We start from the raw sequence: 18439 nt of genomic DNA on the forward strand, positions 1-18439 counted from the left end.
TTGCCACTCTCTCTTATTCTTCTAAAAACCACTGATATCACACCGTTCCTTGTTTCATGCCATTTTTCCCCTTGCACAGGAAAATGCACTCGCTGGGTTGCAAAGCAATGTTAGAGCCAGAGAAAACCAACATGGAGCACAGTTGGGAGCAACATTCCCCTCCAAAACATCACCTCTGTGAAAACCCACGTCCTCTACACAGCCTTGACAGCCCCAACAGTTTGCCTTGCAAAAGTGGAAATCTGCACTAATCCCTTGGATCAAAAAGAGGCTTAAAGCTTTAGGGATTTGGCTCTCCTGGAGTGATTTCCTTACAGAACTGCATGTGTTAGACCTCCTTGCTTATCACTTTGGGGTTTTTTTTTTTCAGTGGCATTTTAAAACTTAGTTCCCTTTATCCTTTCAGCTGGCACTATGCTGCAGTTGAAGTCTGATTCATTCATACGCATCAACTAATTAGTACTTGCACATAAAGTTCAGGAAAGAAAATCTTGTCATTTTTGCCACGGTATAAAAGTAGGCACCGTTAGTAAAGAATTGGTGGCTCTGCTAAGCAGCAGCTCCTAACAGGAACACTCTGGGAAAAGCACTGTGTCCCACTCAGCCCAAAGAATTCTAAGCATTCCTGAAGGTGAACAGTGAGGTGGGGAGCATCAGTTACAGCTTTCAGACTAAGAGGCGTTTTAACACAGCATCCTAACAAATGATACCCGCCAGGCACCCTGGGAGTGGTTTATTTGCCATGCTTTATAAATAACCGGACAGGAGCCCAGAAATATGACATAATGTAGGAAATTCAAAGCAAAGCAGAATCACTTTCTGTTTTTCACGCATCTGAGGAAAACAACAAACAAAAACCCTATGTTCCAGGAGACACAAACTTCCTGTACTTGTATTAGCCTGATAGGGGATTACCTCAGTTTTCTTCCTGCATGACCAAACAAAAAACTCCTAATACTTGTACACGCTTTCCAGCATCATATCCCTAACATTACATCACAGAGTCCTCAGAGTTGGAAGGGACCTTTAAAGGTCATCTAGTCCAGCTACCCTGTGCTGAACAGAGATAATCATCCTATAAGGAAACATCCTATAGGGCTGCCTTTTGATGGACGTGTTTTAATTTGCACAAGTCAACCAACTTGCTCACCGAAGCGGCACTCCCTCGGGAAAACATTCAAATGAGCTCTTCTATTAAATTAAAAAGCTACATCTGCCTGCAGTTGTTTAACAAGCACTCAAGTTTCTTTTACAACAGAGCATTGCTCTGTATTTGCAGAGAGCATGTTCCCATGCACTCCAATTATGCTGTTGCTAGAGAAATATCAGACCACTGAAATGAAGGTTAACTGTATCTGACACGCAGGAACGGTGTTTAAAGGTATTTAGGAGATTGCTCACATCATTTATGACAATATTGAATTGAGATGCTTTCTAGCAGCGTGGAATTCAATGAAGAAAAATAATCACAGGTTACAAAAGCACGATTTAAAAGGATGGTGATAGAATTCAGCAAGGTAAAAATTCAAGGGAGGGAAGAAAATATATGTAAATATTAAGTACAACTATTTTAATCCATGAGTTTAGCTAAGTCTCATGAACCACAAGTGACTCCAGGTGAAGAAAGGGGCATGACAGGAACAAGGATGCATCTGCCAGTCTACACTGGGACATCCCAGCACCAGCTTAGTAGGAATCAACCACTTCAGCTCCTCTTGCCCCATCCGTTCCTATAAACAAGAGGCGGTGAGCACAGACCAGCTGTGCCATGGAGCTGCACCAGGGCATGGCATACCATGTGCCCAGGAGCCGTGGGTTGGGAAATGCACTGAGAAAGGGAGCACGGGACAAGAGAAGGGCAGTGTCATGTTAACAGAGCAGTGGGAGGAGAGGGGGAATAAAAAAAAAGCGTTGTTTCCAATCATAGGGAAAAAAAACCGTCAATAAAGCTGCTTATGACTGCTTTGGTAGACTTCCAGACCCAACAAGCATATAATTCCATGCACATGTGCTCTATGCTTTATTTACAAGCAAGAGAAGGCTCTTCCTTACACACACACTCACAAACACTGAGCTCTTACTGCCAGCTCTTACATGAAGCCAGCCTGAAACCCAGCACCTCACGTAACCCAAACTCATGGGCAGTGCAAGACTTCCTTACACACTGCATGCTGCCATCCATGCAAGCTCCTCCAGCCAGGCCAGTGATACCTGACATGAAGGAAACAGTGCCACAGCCTCAATGGGGATGTGCAGGTTATCAAACCACATGTCCCAGAAATACGGACACTCACACGGTCATTAAGTGACTCCCAAACCCTCTAATACTGCGAAGGCTGCAGTCACAAATGTCTGCAGAAACAGAATCTCTGGTGCTTGCTCTGTTTTTTGCACTTGAAACCAATAGTTTCAGATGACAGCAGAAGAAAAGCGACTGCCAACGGGAAGCAAGAATTTGTTGTAATACAATTCAAACATGAAACCATTAATTAAATATGCAAAGCGCTCACAGAAGCAGCAACTGAGAGGCAAAAACCAAATACTGCTTCTTTTGTAAACAAGTGTGAACACAGAGAATGAATATACCTGCTTTCCAAACTGGGATTTGACTTTCTAATCCCTTGCCCACAGATTCTGTACTCACCTCTTTTTTAAACACCTTCTGCAAGGAACTCCTCTGCAAGATTAAGAAGAGAAGTAAATATTTCAGTGTTTAGAAAAGGGGTAAACTGTTTGTTGTTCAAGATTTCCTGAAGTTTTCAGCTTAAGCTCCTGCTTAATACACGGGATGTACCAGCCTGTAAGTAAACAGTGCAACCTTATAGCAAACAGCAGGCAGCTCTGAACAGCTCAAAGCAATCCCAGGCATCACTCACAGGGTTTCAAATGAGACAGGTGAAAGAACAAGCTGAATGGTTCAAAGCTGTGTGGGCAGGATACAGAGAGCTGCAGCAATTTCATTATTACTTAAATATCTGGAATACATGGGAGTTGCATGGAAAAAAATCTGGCTGTGCTGGATACTGAAGGCAGAGCAAGAGCAGCCTCCTCCAAAAGGCCTATGGTTTATGCACAGCATAATAGATAAACAAGCACGAGAACAAACAGAAGACAGGTTAAAAATCCTATTACAATTAATTCTACTTTGGCTGAACCCACCAGAATACTACTAATAATAAAAGATTAATAGTAAGCATTCTAAACTCTTGTGCTGCCCTTACAAAACACTGCTCATAATAGACGTCAGGGCTGCTTTTCAGAAGATGGAGAGTACAACGAATCCTTCTTCACATATGAACACACTAACAACCCATCACTGCATCAGGCCTGGGAGCGCAGCAGGTTCCAGGCTAACAGATCAGGCTTCAGCCCTTGACACAGCAAATCCCTCCCTGCTTGGAAGATGGCTATGCAAACGCTGATCCACTTGGCTGGGAGCTGCACAGAAAGCCCATAACACTCGGTTTATTTCCTAAATGAAAAGCAGGTAAGGGAGGAGAGAATCCCCGTGTAACCTATTCACTTTTCTTCATACATCAACCTTCTTCACAGCAACCTTCCAAGCTGACGCTGTGCTGGGACAGCTGGTTCTTCCCCCTGAAAACAAGAGCATGATCTCCCATTGTGTTGCTTAAAAATATTTTTGCCCTTACTATTATAATTCATGGTTAACTGCTCCTGCATCAGCCCTTCTGTTTTGTAACCACTTCACACAAAGCGAATCTGAAATGATCTATTACAAGCTGTTTACTTTTAGGAATATTTTGCAGAGATCAGTATTGCAATACAACTCCTTGCGTGCTTTTGCAATAGAGAGCAAAAGCAGAGAGGCATGCACACCACGTGAACTCCTCATGAAAGATTTAGGACTTTAAATCTCTTCACTGAAGGGACACGGAGCAAGCACGGAGTTCACTGAATACAGGGAGAAGAACTTTGAAGGAATGACCAGAATGACCAAAAGTGTTTATTTTATTGAGTTACCTTAAGTACATCTGACGCGACCATCATTCAACGTAGGACGCCATTCTCCAGATCCAGCCTCCTCCCTTCCTTCAGGCTCCCAGTAAAATTAAGCTTTGAATTAAGCTTCCAGTAAGATAATTATAGTTGGCAGGTATTTTTCAACTCTGATTTGGAAGCCAAAGAAGCAAAGAAAAGCAAAACAAAATCAAACCCAAGCATTATTCAACTTCTCTCACAAACAACTTGTTCTGCAGACTAAGTCTGCTCACCAGTGGCTGTTTCACTCCATCTCTACTTGCCTCACATAATAAGCTTCCCAAACACACTGGGCAGGATCTCACTATATTTTCATAAGTCTCTTGTAGGTAACATAGGGAAAAAAGAACTTAAGTCCCGCAAAGCAAAAAATACCAAGCATCCGTGAGAAAAAGACCTGCTCACAGACAGTGAACATTTTCTATGGAGTACAAAAAGGACCACAGAGAAAATAAAAGGGTAGCAATGACTTGTTTTCCATCACACAGCTTCCATTGGGCTCTGGGGCTCTTATCCTGCCCTCAGCTCCCAAGCTGAAGTGCCCTGTGCCCTTGGGGACATCCAGAGCTGGGAAGGAAAGCACTGATTTTGCCCCCAGCCTCAATATTCTCCATGGCCAATGAGAATAACATGGTACAAACTGTTACCTGCACTGTCTGAAAGAAGTAGGATATAATTATAAGTCTTCCACCAAGCAATCCTAACTTTCTCCTGCACTTTTGCTGGCAGCTATTTTATTACAGAAAGCTCCCTTGTAATCAGCTGATTACCATGAAATCATGCTGATCTTCATGTAAATGTAACTTTCTCTTGCTAAAAGCTGAGCTTCTTTTTTGCAAACCCAGACAATGCTCCTAATCAATAATTCCACAGCTTCCCATACATTTAATTATTTTCTGATGGCTAACTGCTTTTTGTTAGAAACTTATTCTTACTTAAGACATATTATATTCTTTGCTATATGTCAAACAGCAGTCAAATACAACACTTCACCCCCACTTGTTCCACGCAGCTTCTAAAACAAACCCTGCCTGTAACCACACCGTGCAGACTTATAAGAAATCTGCATGGGACCAAACCAACACGTAAAGGCTGAATGGGCATAAACGGAGCAGTTTTGGTTCAGCCTTCTGCTGAAGCACCTTCTCCAAAGCCCACACTTCCCATCTCTTTTGCCATGCAATGCACTACTGGTTGTCAGCAGCAGCTTTCACATGCAGAAGCACAGCACACAGGAGTTTACAAGAAGCCCCCATCCCAGCCATCGCTCTCTTCAGCATGAAGATCACATGCTGATAGAATCCTTTAGATAACGCAGTCTGTGCATACTGCCTAAGCATTCACTAACACGCCAGCATCCATTCAATACAACCTTTATTGAAACATCGCAGAGTCACAAACATTTAAAGAGAGAACCTCCTTTCCCTAAGCGTTTGTGGCCTTTTCATTCCCAGTTCATTTTTGACAACAAACACCACTGCAACCAGAACGCCATTTCCTTCTGGCCTCCCGAGCTCAGCACTTCCATTCTCCACACTTTATCATCCCTATTTCCTGCTTTTGTGCTGGCTGCTGCCTTCGGAGGACGAGGAGTAGAGGCGGGAGAGAAATCCAGATGGAGCACTTGGCTTTCTGAGCAGCCGTGTCAGGAAGCAGGAGCACACTGCACTGCTGATCTTTAATTTTCAGGCCAGATAGCCAAAGTTGCAATGCACAGAAAGGAAAAAGTGATGTCCTACGATGTCCTAACAACTGCGGCTTCAAAAACAACAACCCTGTCCACAGGCAGAACCTCTAGCAGCTGAACAACAGAAAAAGAAAGCCATACCTACTATTTCTTCCTCTGTTCTAACCCTAAAAATAGAGGGTGTGGAACAAAAGCCAATGAGATTCATCTGTAAACATCTTTTGTCAGCATAACTCCTGAAATTCCCTACAGGCTTAAGACGCTCCGCTGCTTTAAGTAATAATCAAAGAGGACGTTGGATTTTGTAGGTGGCTCCGAGACCTTTGCCAGATTTCTATTCCCACATATACATGCAAAGAGGGAAATGGATGGATCATTCTGGAGATGAGTCACTGGTGAAACAACTGAACAAACTCATCAAATGCTGCGGGCTTTGTGTTTTACATTCTTCTGCTCCTTTTTCAGAGCATTTGGCAAGGCTCTGGCAAGCGGTGAGTTTGTCAGTGAAATAAACCTAGAAATGCTTAAATATTCATTTCAGCCTCCACTTATCTGTACATTCTGCTTCCAGTTTGCTCTATCCCGAAGCTGGCAGAAGGAGAAAGGAAAGCGCCTTTTAATAGCCACCAAGAGTCGGGCAATTGCTGACACAGAAAACACAACCCAAACAGGCTTCCAGAACGCCAGCCCACGCGAGCTGCTGGGGCAGATCTGCTGCTGCAGTTCCTTCAGGCTTCTGAACATCACCCAAAGTGCTGCATAACCATCCACAACCCCCCAACGTTTAGATTGGCTTTCATTTCTGAAGTGCTCTGCACCAACATCTTTTCACTAAAGGCCAATTAACACATTTTAAAGGAGGGGAAGAGTGAAAGTAAAGGGGAAGCGTTTGGTGCACAAGGTAAAGCAAAAGGAGCCAGAAGAAACAAAATCTGTACTGCTGCCATGGTTTCTCTTTGCTTGCTCATGTGCACTTCTGAAAGCAGATACCACAGCCACTGTCATCCAATCCAACCTGCATACAAACCACCAGTCATCTCAGAAGATGCGAAAGGTACCAAACCTGGAATCAGCTCCACCTGTCCGGAGACTAGTCGTGCTGCCATCAGGGGACACTGGCTATCTGTTTATCTTCTGTACCTTCATACCTCCTGCTAGTTATTTCAAAGCTACAATAACCAACGTCAGAACTGCAAATACAATTAGTTAGCACGCACAGTTGTGCAGAGACATACGCCTTTCTTTAGCTTACTTTTCACAAGTGCACACATTTACACTATCACTTCTCTCACATCTGCACATAGTATACAATTTCTTTTGCATCAGCGGATACCATGACTAAGTAGCCTGAGAGCTGAGCAGGTCTCACAGCAATCGATGCTTTGTGCAAGTCATCTTACCAACAGGATTTTGCTCAGTCTCATGGTACCGGGTGAGCAGCAGAGCTGGGTGGGAGCTGCAGATGGGAGCCTGCAGCCACCAGCCCGCATCTAAGCAGTGCACGACAGATGGCCCACCACCACTGAATCTGACAGCCAGGCAAATACCATTTTGTGTCCCTTCCAAATAACGTGATAGCTTCCAAGATGAAAAAATGCGGATGCAGACACATCCACATGGAAAACTAGTGCTATCAATTGGCTCAGAACACAGTCTGTGTAGGAAAATACCTATCGTAAAGGTTCCATTTGGTGAAAAAAGAATAGTATTCTGATTTACAGTGCATAAGGAAGGGGCAGAAAAACTTGGGGAAGAGTGCTATCTGCAGGCATTGGGAAGCAAAAAAGTGCCATCTGAAGTGACCCTATCCACAAGTTCATTTTTCTCCTAGCTTGAAAGTCTAAAAATAAGTTTGTTACCAAAACAGATCATTAACACATGAAAACAAGTTTCTGCACTAGCATGCGTTCATTGAGGATATTAACCAGCAAAACTCCCAAGCCCAGGGGAGGAAGCTCATTCCCACTGTCATTGCTTGAAGGGCCAGGCACTGCTTCCCAACGCCTGGCAGTGCCACCATTAGCCTATGGCCTCCTGTACCCAACCCCCAACCTGCATTCAACAAGCAAAGGCTCATCCACAAATCCTCATCCTTAGTTTCCCCGCAAAGACACACTTCTGGACCAGATACAGCTATACCATAATCAAACATAATTCCTTTTATCTTGCTGTTATTGCTTCACCTTTACACACCTACTTGTCTGCCTTGTAGTTTCAAATGCTAGAGTGCCAAGCAGCATTCCTGAGCATCAGGGAGACATTTACTGCAGGTGATGATTATTTGGACATAACACCTGCATTTAGGTCACTACTGGGAGATAGAGCTTAGGGAATAAGAGCTGGGCACCAGCAGAGATCAGACAAACTATAGCTCCTGCTAAGTGGGACATTAGTGTTTACACCTGAAAAAATAAGACAGGAAGAGTCAGTAAGGTGCATTAAACAAACTCACTGCAGTTCTCACCTTATGACCGATCTCCAGCACTGCAAAGAAGCCTGAACCACACACCAAATTCTTTCCTTCCTCTTCCCAGCTCATACCTTATGATGTTGCTCTGCATGACTCAACAGACAAATCTCTGAGCTTAACACAGCCCAATTGCATCTCTGCCTTTAAAAAGAACCAGACCCACGTTTCAGTGCCTCATGCAGCCACCAGCACCAGGAGACCAGCCCAAGAGCAAGCTTTGCCACCAGCACGCCTGGCTGCAGCCTCTGCCCTCATTGTTTGGCAGGCTCAGTGCTTGCACTTCCACCTGCAGAAGGAAAGGGACCCCAACAGTCGGCTTTCTGCCAGCTCAACTTACCCTTAACTCCTCTGATCCAGAGCCTCTCACTCTGGAATAAGGCTTTTACTCACGCTGCACACCATGGAAAGAACAGAAGGAAGCATTTTATCATTCCTGACTGCCTGGCCACACACCTTGAGAGAGTAATGCAAACCATGTGGGTTCCCTTACACAATCCTTCCCAACAGTCAGTGCCTCCCAGAGGTTTTGTTAGCATCTCACTTCCTCCTGCCCACATCTCCAGCCTCATGCTACCAGCTGTTCTGCCCTTCACATCTCACCTGCAGCCCTCTGCCTTGTCATCTCCTTCCATACATTTATGAGCAGCTGCAGTGTGCCCACTCTCCATGCCATTTCTCTTCTCATTGATATTGACCCCTGATGGTGATGACACAGAAACAACTTGCCCAGGATCTGTCCCGATCCCCAAAGTGATAAGAAAGCAATTATTGTACACAACAGTACTAAGGGAGAGCTCCTAGTGATGCCCACACCTCCAGTGCTGGACATCGTGCTGCCAACCACTGCCTGGAACATCTCCTATATCCCTGTTCATGCACAGAGAAGGTGGCGGGCTATGTGAGGCTGCAGACAGGGCAGCAGAGCACCCAAGAGCAGGGTGGGTATGGGAGCCATGCACCTTTCACAGCAGTCAGAGGGTTGGCAGGGCATGCTTTCAGCTTGCTGTGCCCTTTTGTATATCCATGATTATGGCTTTCATGGTAATAGCCACCAAAAGCCACCAGAAATCCTCCTTCTAAAGCACTTACCAGCATTAAAACCCACTATATCTCTAAACATTCAGAAGCTAAATCCCACAGTTACTAAGCTCCGTGACTTCAGTAATATCAAATTTTGCCTCCAAGGCACTGAACGCAAAGCACACATAGGGCCTGAATCTTATCTGCATTGATATTTACATAATTTTGCTATATGTAAACAAATTAACATACCCACAATATTTGATTGTGCTTCTGCCTTCCATGACCAACGAGTCAGAATGGCTTGTTATTAGCAGCAGAAAGCCTCCATCGTTCAGCAGCAGGCACTGGGAAACGCACCCGGGACTGCATGGAGAGCAGTAACACTTGGCTGCAGGCAGGAACAGGAAATGCTCTTCTTCAGAACTACCGACTTAAAAATAGTCCTTGGGAAGCACATCTCTCAGTTGGGAGAACTGAATTAAGCCACCACGATTCAAGTCGATCAAAGGGTTCAGAAAAACAATCCAGATTTCACTCTGTTCACGACAAGGAGATGCCCCAAAGCCAAGCAAAGGGTCTATTTTCTGATTTTCTCCCCACTTCGAGGCACAAAACAGAGTCCTGCCACACTGTATGCCACAAGGACACCTCTGGTTGCACTGAGTCTGCTTGGAAAGCTGCAGTCCCAGCAGCACCACAGCTCCCACATCAGCACCGTGCCACAAACCAGCTCTATCTACAAGCATGAATGGAGCTATTGTTAAAGGCAGATGCATTCAGCACTAACCTGGACAGACCCCCCAAAAGCCACGTAAGTACAGCAAACTGTAATTTAAAGCAATATTAAATGTTGTCCTAGCATATCCTCAGTGCCCAACTAAGCCCACCAAATGCACTGGTTTATCTCCAGGAGGCCTCAATGAAAACACCGGTATCCAAACCATGAGCCCAAGCACTGAGAGGCACATACTACCATACAAACACAGCTCCTGCCTTCTGTTCCTCCCTTGACATTCAGACGGAGTTACAAAACCAGCTGGGCAGTCTGAGGCTGCAGCAAGGTGCTTGTGCCTCCTCCAACACTGTTTTTCCCCTTGAATCTGAGGCCAGATCAGCACTCCCACACAGCACACCTCAGCTTGCTTTGCACTCTTAGGAAGTCTGCTCAGCACAGAGCATAAGAGCTGGTGTTTGATGACCTGGCATCAAAGAAGCAGACTGTGAAGCACACCGGTCACTTTCCCACAGCCAAGTACACACAGCATTTTCAAAGCAATGAGATCTATTTCTGTATAGAACGCATCCCAAGCAAGTTCATGAGCTATCACTGGCATTGTAAGAAGGAAATGAGAAAGAACTAACAGATTATAGCTGAGAAAGAGAAGAAAAGGACACTGAATGTCTGGAAAAGCACACAGGCCACCACCATGCTTGTTCAGAAAGCCCAGCAGCAAACAGGGCATGTGATTCACCAGGTAGGAGCCCTCAGAGCAGAGAGTCGGCAGGGCCACCTCCTTTCTCATTTGTGGCATTTGCTCCTTAGGATGTTCAGACTCACCACCGACATCAAAAGGAGAATCACCTCACAGGCTAAGAAGATCCGCATACATTTGGCCTTGGATGGGTTCCTTGATGTGATGAATCCACCCGTGACCTCTAGTGCTACATTGCTACCTCTCACGAGCACCACAAACACATACTGTCTGCTTGGGAAAGGCCACATCCTGGGAAGCTGGTAGCACCACTCCTGTGGGCTGCCAAATGCAAAAATGCCTCACAAGTGCCTCGGTTCTTACATATTTGGTTTCAGGCATGGGAATGTAGCAGTTAACTTGGTATTGCCCCCTCCTCGGAAAAAGGAAAGGGCTGTGACGGCAAGAAAATGCAAGTGGCTCTTTGTGTGCCTTTGTGGGAGCTGCTGGAAAACAAGGGTACAAGAGAGAGCACAAGATATTATCATGAACATGCTGTTCTTTTTCATAGTCTTAGCTGTGACAGTGGTAGGATCACTTACATAGCCAGAACCAAGTGCTTTATGTCCAAACTAGGTGTTAAAATAGGAAGTGTTGCACCTAAGGGTAGCTTTGGAGAGCAAGCAGAAGGAGAAAGGCAGCCATGCAACCATATTCCTTTTATTAATCATTCGATAACACCAGGAGCTAAGAAAGTCCTCCTCCTCTACCACAAAACCAGGAGTCCTCTGCCCATTGGGTTAATGAGCATCCTTGGCAAACACCACCTTCTTCTACCTCCTCGCTGCTGCCCAACCTGTTCTGCCTAGAAAAGGAGAACAGGGCAGGGCCACATGGGTTGGGACCCATTTTCCCCACCGGCAATAGAGCAGCGTGCTGATCTGGCCATTTTGCTATTGCTCCAAACTCAGCACCCTGCACCAAACCCCATGGGCAATACACAGGCTTGACTCAACAGGAACCGCATCCAAACACCAAACATGGCATATCCATCTGCGAGGACAAGATCTGCACTGGCAGCCCAGCAGAAAGGAGAGGATGGATGGCTCACCATGCACCCACACCCCAGGCAGCACAGGGTGGGCAGGGAGCTGGGAGGGCCGCAGCAGGCCGGGCTGGGTGCACAGCTTTACACATGGTTGGGTGGCTGATTCAGCAGCGGGCGGGCGGCTGCTCACTGCTGACACAGACCTGCAGCGAATCCCTACCTTGGTGATGAGGAAGTGCTGGGTGACTGAGTCATCCTCCAGGCTGACGCCATTCCAGGAGCATAGCATCCGTCCCCCTGCCTCGGGCTGTGCCTGAGGCCTAAAAATAGCTTCCCAGCCAAAACGTGCAGTCATAGTTCAAAGCCCAGAAGCTTTATTTACACTTGGTAAGAATTACTGTGTTTTTGACACTGCTAAGAGTCAACTGGTACTTAAGTTGTTCGGCTAACAAAGAAGGCACTTTTAAACGAGAGTTGCATGAAGCACGCAGTGCTTTCTGACCCACACTGAAGCTAACAATTTGCATTTTATGGAGCCACTCTGCATAGACAACAACCTTAAATAGCCAACAAACAACCTTAAATAGCCAACAACATGCTGTACAAAAATTAATAATTGAAAAGCAGTCGTCAGCGCTGTTATTCGTGTTCCAGGTAACTCACAAAGCTCATTGAATGGCAGTATTAAGTCTCTAACAACTTTCTGGGAAGCTGCTCACTTCCAGAGGTATTTTTAAGGCCACGGCTCCCCAAACAATAAGCAACTGCAGAGGAAGCACAGGGAAAAAGGCAGTCACAAAGACATCAGCCTGATCTCTGGACTTGGGTTGAAGAGGAGACTTGGACTTCATGGACCACTGCAGGGCAGGACAAGCTGCACAGCCCTTCTCCAGGGTCCAGCCACAGATTTCTGCTCTAACGCCAAAGAATCCTACACCATAAGGTCCCCACACACCTCCCAGCACACCTTGGAAGCTCCAGCTCACGTTCACTCAGTGCACTGGCCTTTCAACTACTTCCCTGCTAACACCAGAGCATCTCTTGAGGAAGAGACAAGGTTCAAAGACTAGCACATAAATGCAAACAAAAACTACAACAGGAAGCCTGGGATTTTCCATGTCTTAGGGAAATTCAGTCCTCCAAATCCCACTGAAGTATCAAAAGCATTATTTTCCATTATGCTTGTAAAAATCCCCAAATAAATGCACAACTAAGCGTAGCTTGACAAGGCCGAATGTTTTATTATTCTCACAAATGCTGTTACTAAGCCTGAGGCCCCTTATTCCAAATGCTTTAGGAAATACTCTCGATCTTGCCAAAGATACGGAATGCTATAGGAAAATCCACCTCAGAGTCAGCTCCTGTCACGAGGGGAGCGTAATAAACAAACCCTGCATCCTCAGCTGACAATCAACTCAATCTGCCCATTAGTGTTGCATCATCCGCTGCTGCCCTGTCAAGCTGATGGAGTCTGTCTGTTGGTGTTGGGGATGACAGTCGCTCTGTGCTGCTGACGTTTTTGCTCAGGGCTGTGCCGTGTACACAATCTGCTCCACACGCAGACCGGCTCTTGCCATTTCAAAAGCTTTCCTGGCAGATTTCTGCAGTCTGGAGCAGGAAGATTTTGGGCAACCAGGGGCTGATTTGTCTCTGCTCAAATGCCTGCGGGTATCATTCTTGCAGCTCTTCCAGTTTTCACTGTGAGGGCAAAGGAAGGCACCCCCCTCCTCCCCTTCCCAACCCTAATTTGTTTGTTTTTAATTAGTATCCTCTGCTGCAACGTTTGAGGCAAAAGAAATGCCCTCCCTCCCCCCACCAACATCAGGGTTTTTTAATCTCAAAGCCATACCTTATCTAAGACGACTGAAGCAGAAGGGATACCATTTCTTTTTGTTTTTGTGAAAGGAAAACCAACAGAAATTATCTCGTGGTCCCACTCATCGGGAGGTTTGGATTCTCACTGCAGTAGCACAGGCCAGCCACCCTCACGTGATAAAGGTCTCGTGTTTGACAACCAGGGAGCAACTAAAAAGATATATACATCATAAGGAAAAACTAACTGCTTAAGAACTCTGAGTGGGAAAAAAAAAGCAACAGAGACAATATTAGAAAATCCTTGCTGCCTTTTCTTTCACCCACAAACATAAGAAATCTCCCAAATACCCAGAAGAGTTCCCCCTCTGCACACTTCTGAGGTAGGTGAAGGGGAAAGCAGCCAGATCTGTTCCCCTGGATTGGGTCTGGCTTATTCAGCAGCTGCAGTTCTGCTCTTTCAGATTCCTGCAAAAATAAAGGTTCAGAAGAGAAAGCTGAGCCTCCGGGCATCCACCAGACCACAGCTCTTGCATGCATACCTAACAAGTGTAACAGCACTGGAAGAAGAGAGCAGACCCTGTCCTTCAGCAGCACATGCCTGCCCATGAGCGGAAGCCCAGCCACAGCTTCAGACACCATCCACTCCTGCCTTGGAGCATCCTGCTGCTGCTGGAGGTGGCTTCCAGATGCAGGGCTGAGCAAATCCATCTGCAGCAGAGCCCCAGCTCCTGCACATTTCATCAGCACGCTTACTGCACATCAGCTGCCTTCACAAGACACAGCTAAGACAAGCAGACCCACAGGCAAGAGGGTGCAAGCTGGGTATGGACAGAAGAGAGAATCCCAGTATCCCAAACTGCACAGGCTCTGCTAATCTAATTAGCTACGAGACTAGAAGACAGAGGCCTGTTTGTTAAATCTACAACTACGTTAAAGTTGTCCCGCTTTTATTAAGAAAAACTTGGAAAGAGATGAGATAAAAATAGGAAGGAGAAAGATCTAACAGGTAAGTCCCTCCCCTCTGCGCTGAATGAAAAGCTGTCTTTATGCAGGCAAACTTGGATAAACTTCTCCTTGTTTATTATGAAAGTACAAGTTCACCGAGGTCCTTTCATGTCCTGACGTACGACCGGGTTCCAGCTACGTCTTATTTCATGCAGTCTGAGGGTGAGGTGACGGTATTTATAGTTCAGGGCTAGAATTTTGGTTAGAAACAACATAGTTACAGCCCTCAATGCCCAACACACCCTCCTGGGAAAACGCCACCTGGGTATATATAGATCCTGTAATATTCTTCTTATTAAATATGCATTGCAAGCAAACACGCTTTTTACCCATCAACTCTGGAAAAAAAAAAAGTCTGTTGCTTTCTGTTAGAGAGACAGAAAAAACAACCCAGAAACCACTTTACAACAAGAAGAAAGACCCTGATGTGATCCCAGTGCTCTTTCAGACACGTTCATGAGGCCTAAGTTTTCATTAGCAGCAGTCCTTTAACTTCACTCTTGGAAGCACCTGAAGCACAAACCACACACCGACACCAGCTTCCCTGCAAGCAGCTCCAGGCACAAGCAGTGCTCCACAACAGGGCCAGGCAGAAAGGCTACTATCCCTCGTTCTCCCTTTGAAGCAAGGTGCAGCAGACACACATGCAGGAGATGCTTTGTATTAATACTCTGCAGCAAAGATCTTATCCATACACATGCCTGGCTGTTTTCTATAGCATCGTTATGTAAGTGTCTCTATTTTTAAAGCAGAGTGTTTGTCTGGTCACTCTACTATTATCCCACTTGCAAACCAGCAAGCTGAAATTCTCCCCACTACAGTCAGAATTGTACTGGCCTAAAGGTGCAACAGCTGTAGAAAGGGATGAAAGAAACACTTTCCATTTTCTTTAAAAAGTGAAAGTTTCACCCATTCTAATCAACGGGATGTCAGAAACTGCCAGAACAATAAAGAAATGAACAAACCTTAGGAGGGCTTCTTTTAACCCCTTGAATATAACAGCTCACCAAAAGCAACTGCTTTCCTTCAAAGCACAGACCTGAAGACACCAATCTGTTCATAAACTGGAGTGAAAGCAGACTAGCACCAGTAGAAGAAATGCAATCAGTCACTTTAAGGCCGTCTCACATCACACACCACCTCCTCCCTGAGCATCCTACATTTACACAGCCTGAACAGCTTTACCTGCTCCCCAAAGTACCTTTCCAGACTGCAGCATGCCCAAAATGTGCCTGTGTACGTTCAGCTCCAAATATGTTATACAGCACGAAGATAAGCAAGCAGCACAGTAATACGCATTTGCAAGTGCCTGTGAAATCCCATTGCAATTAGATGCCCGCTTAAACACAGGCAGCAAGGAAATAAGTATCAATAATTAAAACAAACAAACAAAAAAACCCTTACCAGAATATTTTGGGATGTGTATCCAAATACAGCGCTGCTCTACCATCTGCAGAAGGATGGAAGGACAGCATCCAGGAAGGTGCCTTACTGCTGCCTGACCCAGAGCAGGTTGGATGTGCTCAGGTTCCACAATGACACAAAGGCCTCCAGAATACTGGCTGTCAGATGTCAGTCATTCCCTGCTCCCCCTATGGCTTGACGCCATCACATACTATAACAACAGCAGGCATATGGCACACCGGGATATTTTTAGAGCAAGGCCCGCTTTTATGGCCCCAGAGCCTGCATGAGATGGCTGCACTATGAGCTCCACCATGGAGCGGATCCCCAGCGAAGCTCCACACGCACAGCTCCCTCTGCTCCTCGTGTCAGAGTCACTTCCTCGCCACACAATCTCCCACCTTCCCCTTTTATCGACCAGTTCCCATCTCAGCTCTGCCACACCGGTGGTACTGCCTCTGCTTTGAGCAGATCTGGGGAGAAAAGCCCACAGATCCCTCCTGCAGCAACGCCTCTTCCACGCAACAAGCGAGGATGGCCAACTTGAAATGGGCTGCTTGAGGGGCTGCCAGCTTCTGCAAATGAGTTTGCAGTGCTGTTTTTCTTACTCTGAAAGCTTCCAGCCAAGCATCGTTCATCCCCTGGCTGTGCCACCTGAGCACCCTGGGCACCATGGTGGCCTCTGCTCACCATCTAAGTGAAGCTGCAAGGACTTTGCTCGTGCTTCATCTAGCACACTACAGGAGCTCCCGGAATACAGAAGCATGTCATAGCACTGAGAGGTTTACCAGAACCTATTTACTTTGTCACCACGTCCATCCCTTGTGTTCTGTCAAATACCTGCTGTGTGCTCACCGCAGCACATCTCTCTGATGTAAGCGGTCACTCTAATCCACGACGACAACCCAAAGTTGAATGATCATTTCAACCTTTGCTAATCTGCTTGCATAACAAACTACAGCAGCCTTAAATAACCGAGCTGCCGTCGTCTCCAGGATGGATTAGCACAATTTGCTCACTTCAGCACCCCGCATCTTCACAAACACTGGGAACTAGAGGGAAAGGAGAAAACACGAGCACCTGGCTGCAGCACACAGATGCCACATCATAACTTCACACCTGGCTCAAGCTGCTGGCTTGAGCTAAAGCAAAACATTTCCAGACATAAAAAACAACTGTGCAATTAACATCCATCCCCTCCTGCCTTATTCACAGCTATCACGCAGGCGGGGAAGGAAATGATAAGCATGGATTTTCCAAACAAGTAACCGCACGCACATAATAAACAAAGGGCATCACTGACATGGCAGATCCCATCGCAGCTTATCGACCACGTGATGTCACACCCATACATTACAGCTTAAAGCACCAGCCCTCGCTGATGAACGCTCCAGGGTCACGCACTGCTCCTCCTGCCCACGCCGCTTTGGAAATCAACACGCACAAAGCACCACCCGAGACGGAGCGATAGTTGGAAGGCTCTTTAGACACGATAATTGTGGCTGGATTACGCCACCACAGTCTTACACAAATCAACCCGCCTCATCATACAACGCTTGGGATAATATATGGTTAAACGATATCAACACGCTCAGCGTGTACCGAAGGGCAAACGCCTCCAGCCCCCACACATGGGAGGCTCAGGAGCACAGAGCCTGGTGATGGCTGTAAGGCAGCGGGGAGGGAAACCCAAATCCAGATAGACTCAGAGCTTTGAGCAGAGCATTTCCACTGCAACCTTAACAAACGGGGCACTGGGAAGGCAAAGGCCAGGTGAGCAGGAAAGCAGAGGGCAAGGAATGCGCTTCAGCATCTCTCACTTCCCAGCAGCCTGCAATCAGCTCCTTAGAAATCAAAACACAGCACTGGGGCAAACACAAAACCACCCGCTGATGGCAGCCGGCCTCCTGCAGCACACAACCAGCTCCAGCCCACCGCTGCCCACGGCTCAGCTCCGCTCAGCAGAGCCGAGCATCAGCACGCAGCCCCGGCCCAGAAGCATCTCGGCACCTTCGGGCTTCAGCTGCGAGGGACGGGGAGCTGAGCAGCCGAGCCCCACGCTCACCATCTGCTCCGTAAGGCCCAATGGGCCACGGCTGCGTCCAGCACCGGGACTGGGGGTACGGGGACTGAAGAGGGCACGGGGAGCTCGGGCAGGATGAGGCTCCGCCGGCCCCGGGCTGACACCTACAGGTGAGAGCTGGGCGCTGAGTGCCGACGGATCCCACCGCTGCTGAGCGCTGGGTGCCAGCCCCACGGAGCAGGAGCAGGAGCCGTGTTTATCTGCTCTATCCGCGGCCCTGAGGCTCGCAACCCGCCATCCCTCGGGCTCCCCGCGGAGGGCTGCAAGGCACCACCACCACCGCCCGGCCTGCAACCGAGCCTCGGCTCCGCCCGCAACAGCCGGGCCATGAATAAAACACAGCAACACAGCCCGCGGAGCGGGAGCGGACACGGCAGGAAATAACGGCGGCGCGGGGCGGCTCGGCTCCCCCCGGCTCGGCCCGGCCTCCGTGGAGAAGCGCTGCCCCCCGCCCTGCCCTCCCCAGCCCGGCCGCCCCCGGGCCGCTCAC

At 47.1% G+C, this 18439-nt stretch overlaps 1 protein-coding gene across 1 annotated transcript in view; it reads right to left on the reverse strand.

The window, feature by feature from the left end:
- C8H1orf21 (chromosome 8 C1orf21 homolog) overlaps positions 1 to 18439 on the reverse strand; it is a 69976-nt gene that overhangs the window by 51418 nt on the left and 119 nt on the right. The gene's annotated exons all lie outside the window — the stretch shown is intronic.

Source organism: Coturnix japonica, chromosome 8 (genome assembly GCF_001577835.2).
Source record: "Coturnix japonica isolate 7356 chromosome 8, Coturnix japonica 2.1, whole genome shotgun sequence".
Lineage (NCBI taxonomy): Eukaryota > Metazoa > Chordata > Aves > Galliformes > Phasianidae > Coturnix > Coturnix japonica.